Below are 7,734 nucleotides of genomic sequence, written 5' to 3'. Positions count from 1 at the left end.
AGGCCAAAAATCGGTTTCACGACATCGTGAAGCCAATTTGCGATCGTCCGCTCAGCCCATCGATGGCGGGCCTTGTCCTCCGCCATCGGACGTTGGGAACCTCATTGTAATTCGTCTGCATATCATTATAAGGCCAGACTGCCAGAATCATCCCCCGTGCCCCCTCCCCCCGCTGGATCGTCAGTCCACGTTGGCATGATTGCACACTGGTGCAGAACACGTCTTGTTAAGTGTGACGTGCAGAAGTCAGGACTTACCGCCAGGGCCTTGCTCAAATCACGGGCGTCCGAGGAGCTGAAGATGCTGGAGCCCGACACCAAGGGCACATTGGAGGAATGTCCATGGCATGATGGGTGGATTCTCATGGAGATAGCTCTACCATGTCCATGAAAAGCTCATGGAAGTTGAAAAGTCACCGTTGAGGGTTTGCTCACAACGGATGATGGTTGAGGGGGTGGAGGGGAAGGTCCAACAGTGTTTGGGAGGGGGAGATGTACCGGAGGGTGGGAGAGGAAGATCTAGGATTTCTTGGAGAAGAATAGGTGTCAGGATGGGGGGAGGTTGGGGTGGTGGTAATGAAGGTGTCAGGATGGGATGCGGTTGGGATGGGGGGTAGTGAAGATGTCAGGGTGGAGGCTGGGAGAGGGAGAGGGTGTATGGGATAAGGAGGGGTTAACAGGGCAGAAGACGGCAACTTGGAAAGTAGGTGTAAGGGGGTGGAAGGTGCAAGGGAAGGAGTTCAGATGAGGAAAGGAGTGCAGAGAGGGCAGGGACTCTGTGGAGAGGAAAGAGTGTGGAGAGGGGAGGAAGTCTGGGGGGAGGAAGGAGTGCAGAGAGGAGAGGGAGTAAGGATGGAGGAATAATTAAGGGTGGAGGATGGAGTCGGGAAGAGGGAAGGACTAAAGGTGGAGGAAGATGTAAGGCTGGAGGAAGAAGTAACATTAGAGGAAAGGGTCGGGTGGGGGCAAGGACTAAGGTTGGCGGAAGAAGTAAGGGTATCTGAAGGAGTCAGGAACAGGGAAGTTCTAAACCGGGGTGGAGTCGGGGGAGGGGAAAACTAAGGAGGGGTTTCCAAATGGGGTGGGGGCAAGGAATTCCAAGGGGGAAAGGTTTTCCAAGGGGAAAGGGTCTGCAGGGGGAAGGGGTCCGAGTTTGCGGGGAGGGGGGGAGATGTCCAGGTGAATGTGCAAGTGAGGGCTCTGATAAGTCCATGACTGACTCCAGGGGAGCGAACTGAGGGTGGACATGGAGCGAGGGAGCGGTGAGACTGACCGAGGGCAGAGTGAGGCGGTAGGGTGGGAGGGTGAGGGTTCAATAGTAGCGGTAGAAGGGGAGGCGAGAGTGGTTGGTGGGGACTTAGAGGCAGACACGGGCCCAGGGGGTGGGAAGGATGAGGTCAGGGAGGTGAATGTGGATGGGGGGGTGGGATTTTCAGGAAGGAAGGGGACATGCACATTCGTCTGGGCATTTCCAAAGGAAAAGAGTTGTGTCTGGTAGGTCACAGAGGGGAGGTGGAAGGTGATTGAGGAAAGGAAATGGGTAACTGGGGGAGGGGAAAAGAGTGGGGTGCTTGTGGAAAGTGAATCCAGACCATGCTGTATAAATCGAAAGTGAAACGACAGTCGTGCTGGGCGGGAACAGGTGCTGCATGGGAGTGCGATCAGTGGGTAGGCGGAGATGCAGGTCAGCTCAGATGGTCAACTGAAAGCGAACCCCAGCAGGCAGCATTGCTCAGGACATTGAGATGTGTGTGATACGTGAAGGATCTATGTGTGTGGGAGAGAGCGCTTGCACGAGGCTCTGAGAGGCCCTGCCCCACACACACACTTCTCCCCCCAGAATCACTCGTTGGCCAGCTGCTCCCTCTGCAGTGACAGAGGACGAGGTTGAGGGGCTCACAGGCAAAGGGGACTCAGAGGGAGAGGACAGCCTCTGAGATTCCTGAGCGGATGACCCAGGGGTGACCTTCTCCCTTCGGGTGCCCGAGGGCCCCGGTCTGCCTCCTTGAAGGGAAGGAGCACCTGGAAGAATGTCGAGGTGCCCCATTTCCCTCTCACATTCCACTGCAGGAACTCACCCATGGCTCCCGCGATGGAGTGCAGGTCTGCACACATCTCCTTGTTCTGCTGGACCAGGGTCTCCATGTTGCCCGCCATACTCCCCATGGAGACCTTCGTACACGTAGGGGCACCACTTAATCAGAGAACAGGCAGACGCACTCGTCTGACTCATGTGCCACTCTGTTGAGGGTTCCAACAGCTCTGTGTGATGTTCCCACACCTTCTGCTGACTCTCAAGGGTGAGCTGGAAGGCCAAATCCAGAGGCTTGTCATCTATCTCGGACCTGACAGATGCCTCTTCCCCAGTGGTCCTCCAAGTCCTGGGGAGCTCAGCCGAACCTGCCTCCTCCTGATTTGGACATGTGTCCATATCCTCACCAGTCAGCACAATGGCACATCCTCAAAGTGAGTGAGGGGCCTAATGTGGGCCACTCTACCCCCTGGTCTGGGACCTCTACCTGCTGATGTGAGCAGGCTTCTCCTGCATGAAAACAAATGGAGAGAGTGTGAGCAGGACTCACATAACTGCGTGGGATGTTTGTGTGGTGAGCGGAGCCATGGACAGGATGAGGATGCCAGCTCGAGAGGGTATGAGCCTGATGGAGATGTGAGGGTGTGTGTGAGAGTTAGTGGTGTTGTCCCTTGAGGTGTGAGATCCCTGTAGATGTGTGATGGGTTTGTGAGTGTGAGTTGAGAGTGATGAGAAGTGTGACTTACCCCGTCAGAACGGATGAGGCCATTCATCCTGTAGTGGCACTGGGTGGCTGTCCTCTTTTGCAGGGCATTGGCACTGACCACTGCCTCCCAGGCTGGATTGGTGATGCAGCTGCCCATCCTGTGGCCAGAGCGGGGGTAGAGGACAGCACCGCGAGCCTCTACAGCATTCAAAAGGCGCTCGAGGGACTGAAGCGGGGGGGCTGCAGTCATTTTGCCTTTCGGGGCCATCCTGCCTTCCGTGCATCGGTCCTGGGCTGGAAGCACTGAGAGGTGTGCACTTTAAATGTGGCGCCCAGTGTGATGAAGTGGCGAGGTAATGGCGCGGTGGACGAATGAGTGCCCACCCGCCATGGAAACAACGCAATTCCCGGGAATGCATCATTAATGTGGCGGGTTTGGGCTGATGCGGCATGAAAAGCCACCATTGCGGCTGGTGGGTAGAACGTATTCCCAAACACTTTTCACATGATAAACAAGCTGGTTCAGGTTAAATATGCCTCTTGTCTCTCAATGCCCTATGCTTTTCAATGGTATTATCAATAGCAATTGCCTTTTAAACTTTGCATAGGAGGCAAGGCTCCCAGAGGCTGGGAGGCAAGTTGGTGTCTTACCCCAGTAGAAATTCCATTTGCAGTTCAGACAAGACCATGGGCAGGATTTTCCCCTCATCGGGTGGGCGAGGCGGGCGGGCCCAGGAGCAGCCGCGGCACCGCCCGCTGCCCGCGATTGGGCCCTGACCGCGATTTCATGCTGGCGGGACAATAAAGGCCCAGCATGAAACGCGGCTCCGCACTGGTCGGGAATGGCCGAGTGGGGTCGGGGACCTGTCGACCGCCAGGTCCAATGGCAGCCCGGCGGCTGGTTTAAAAACAGCCCAGGCAGTCCCAGATAGGCTGCCAGGGAAGGACTTCTGTCTGCCACTCTAACAACGAATCCGAGGGAGGCTGCAAACGCCAGGTGGGAGAGCGGGTCGGACGGGCAGTCGACCCCACCCCCCTCCCTCCCCCTCACTTTTCAGATGAGCGCCTCGCTGTCCTCCTAGAGGAGGTGGCTACCCGGAGGGACACCCTTGTCCTCAGAGACGGAAGGAGGAGGCCACCACACCTCACCAAGAGGGCATGGGAGGAGGTGGCAGCCCAGGTCAGCAGCCATGACGTGGTGCAGCACGCCTGGATCCAGTGCCATTAGCGCTTCAATGACCTGGTGCGCTCAGGAAGGGTGAGCACTGTGTTGGCATGGGTCAGTGTGCAGAAGTGTAAAGGTATGGCTGTCCCCCCCGTGGACCTCAGGGGTGCTAGAGCCTGAGTGCCACCTGTCAAATGCACCAGAGCAGGCCAAGGGGGTGAGCCCTGGCTGCTTGGACTGGGCGCCTTGTGGCTCAAGGACCACGACTTGGATGCGCCTTGTCAAGTGTTCCTCAGCTGGGGTTGGCCAGTCTGCAATGGCGCTGCAGGCAGAGAGTGGACTAATCAATGCTTCTCTGTCCTTTCAGGAGAAGACAAGCCATAACCAAGCCGAGAGGGAACGTACAGGCGGAGGCCCGCCCAACCCGTTGCTGCGCTATTTGAGCAGGACGTCCTCGAGCGCAAGAGCCGGCACATTCCCCGTGCAACCGGGTGTGGAGAGGCGGGGGTGCCAGGCAAAGGTAAAGGCACAGAGGCGAGAGTTTTGGATTGTGGAACCATTCTAGTGTAGTCTCTTCACTGATGGGAGCCTCGAACCTGGAGTCCCCATTGATCATTGAAAGACGATGACACCATGATGCAGATCTCCATTGTCTCACCCGCGTGCCTGGCATCCACAGTGACAGAGGGTTGATTTTAACTAATGGCATGTCCTTCTTCTCTCTTTTAGGTTCGCCAGCAGGCATCCGATCTCCAGACCCCAAAGGGCCACCCCTGAAGCCGGAGGACTACTGGGCGTTATTATCACCTGCAGCACACCCGATCTCTGAAGCAGGCACCAGCGTAGATACCAGCACCTCAATGAACATTATATCGGTGGCTAGTATCCCGGTGCACATTGGTGAGGGCACTTCACAGTCGCTTGAGGTGCAGGCAGAGGCAGAGAGTGCCCAGAGTGACGGCAGTCGGAAGACTGCTGGAGACCAGGACGATGCTCAGTTGAAGGCTGATGATGAGCCTCTAGAGGCATCCATTAGGTGGCAGATGCTGGATGTCCAGTGAGATGTATGGGAGTGTCTGGCGGAGATCCATGAGGGTCTGCATGTCATGGTCTCTGTGATGGAGGAGTCCATGCGGAGCATGAGCACTGTGTTGACCGTCATGGGCAGGCACACTGCCTCCTCCATTGAGAGAGTGGCGATTCTCATGAAGAGGCAGCTCCAGGGACAGTATGAGGGGTTCCTGGGGTTGCGCTCAGACCTGCAAGCCCTCACACAGGCACTGAGCTCAGGCGGTCAGTGCCAGTGTGCGAGATGGATGCGGCACCCAGTATCCCAGCTCAGTGCCCATCCATCAATGGTGAGCAGGGAGGTCCAGAGCAACCTCACATTGGCAAGACAAGCTGCCAGTTGTCTCTGCAGCTCCTCTCAGGGAGCTCTGGATGACAGCAGCAGCTCCTCTACCCCTCTGCCAGTGACTATGGCATCTGATGAGGCTGTGGCGACTGGGGAGATGCCAGCCATGGCACTGGCCGCTCCCTCCCAGGTGGAGCCAGCACAGGCTCCATAGGCCAGAGGACGACCACAAAGGTCATCAAGGCCAACAAGACAGCACAGTCAGAAGCCTGTATTCAGTGCCGGTGCCAGCACTGGGGGGAGTGCCTGGACGTAACACTCAGAAACATAAGTTAAAAGCACCATGAGCACAAGAGAGACAGTGCATGGGTGATTTTATGTTCATTTCTGTTTAATTTATCTATACTGGTCTGGGATTGAGTACCAGCAACGTTTATGTAAATAGTTTTGATCTGTCACACAGAGATGAATTTTGCTTCTGTCGACAAAGCCTTTGTATGCTTCACCTTTTTACTTTATTGCTACAGGGTATGCCAGTATGTAGTGCTGGACGTAAGTGGCTCTGAACTTTATTGCACAGGCACTGAGTGTTCTTTGTATTGAAATGATGTGGTCCTTTCAGGCATCTAGGGTGGAGGAGGAAGCACTGCTTGTGTTTGAAACTGGTTTTTGGTAGCCTAGCTGAAGGAATGTTGGATCAAGGCATCCCTGGCATCCTTGCCTCCCTGGAGGTTACTGGGGTCTGGCTCCACGCCCTCAGCATTCTCCTCACCGTACTCCTTTTCGGACTCATACTGGACTCATCATCTGTGACCTACGCATCTGCATCAAGATCCTCTTCCTCCAATGGGTCACCCCTTGCCAGTTGCCAGATTGTGGAGAGCGCAGCATGCAACCACGATCAGTGAGTATTCTGGTGAATATTGTAATGCTCCCCCTGAATGGCCCAAGCATCGGAAGCGCATCTTGAGAAGACCTACCACGGTCCTTTTGGAGGCATGGCTCATATTGTAGCACTTCTCTGTCTCTGTTCTTAGGTGGCAGAGAGGCATCATGAGCCACCTCTACAATGGATAGCCCTTGTCACCCAGCAGCCACCCATCTAGCTGGGCTGGAGCACTGAAGAGCACCAGCATCTGGGAGTGTCTCAGGATGTACGCGTCATGGGAGCTGCCTGGGTACCTTGCACAGATTTGCAAAATCAGCATCCTGTGATCACACACTATCTGCACGTTCATGGAGTGAAAGCCCTTCCTGTTGACGAAGGCACTGGGTTCACCTGCCGGTGCCTTGATGGCCACATGTGTACAGTCTATAGCACCCTGGACACGGGGGAAGCCAGCAATCACTGCAAACCCTCTGGCTCGCTCTGCCTGGCTGGCCTCATCCGTATGGTAAAAAATAAAGTACCTGCCTGAACAGAGCTTCTGTCACCAGCTTGACACAACAATGGACAGCTGATTGGGAGACTCCACAAAGATCCCCCGCTGAGCCCTGGAAAGAGCCAGAGGCATAGAAGTTGAGGGCCACTGTGACCTTCAGAGTCACTGGCATAGGGTGTCCACCCACACAGTTGGAGGTGATCTCAGGCCCAATCATCTGACAAATGGAGGTCACGGCCTCCCTGGAGAGGCGGAGCCTCCTTCGACATTGCACCTCAGACATATTGAGGAAGCTGCATCACTGCCTGTAAACCCTGGCAGCAGGACAGTGGAGTCTTCTGCGGCCCCTTCCACCTTGGACTACCTGCGGACCCTGCACCCCTTGCGCCAGCGCCTCTCCTCCACAGGTCCCTACCCTGAAAGCTGCATTGGGACATGTGGCCTCCTGCCCCTTCTGCCCCTCTTCCTCCTCCAGCAGAGACCACAATCCCCATTACCAGGGTAAGGGAAGGCTGTCTGATACCTGGAAGGGTCCGAACAGTCTGAATCCTCCGAGGGCCTGGCAGACCAGCAATAAGTCCTGAAATGAGGCCTGGAAATGCTAAGAATGAAGCCCCGAACAGAGATGATGCTGCCAAGTACCAATAAGTAACCATCTGCAAACTATCTCCAAAACTCCTCACTACTCACACTGGCAATGCTGCTGACCCTTTTTATCTGGCCCTTGGATGAGGCACGTGAAAATGTCGGCCGGTTACCTGCCCGTTTTGCCCGTGCGACGAGCAGAAAATCGCATGGGAAAGGTAAAATCACAGTCAGTTGGACTGTTAAGGGCCTTAAGTGCCCTGTTAATTAATGGCGGCCGTCGCTCCGGCACCTGCGCACGCCCGCCGAGCGAGATATTGCGTGAGTGCGTGATGATGTTGGGATGCTCGCCCAACGCCATCGCGCGTCGTTTTACTCCCGATCGGGTCAGGCGCGCACCTCCCTGCGTGACGAAAAATTCTTCCTCATGAGATTTTATCCACTAATAACACTGGGGACTGTTTTCAGACTTTGTCTGGGGATTATATTTGTTGTTATACAGCGTGGTGCA

The sequence above is a fragment of the Cetorhinus maximus genome, chromosome 18 (genome assembly GCF_964194155.1).
Source record: "Cetorhinus maximus chromosome 18, sCetMax3.hap1.1, whole genome shotgun sequence".
In the NCBI taxonomy this organism is placed as follows: domain Eukaryota; kingdom Metazoa; phylum Chordata; class Chondrichthyes; order Lamniformes; family Cetorhinidae; genus Cetorhinus; species Cetorhinus maximus.
The sequence above is the reverse complement of the archived record's forward strand: the minus strand, read 5'-3'. Positions refer to the sequence as shown.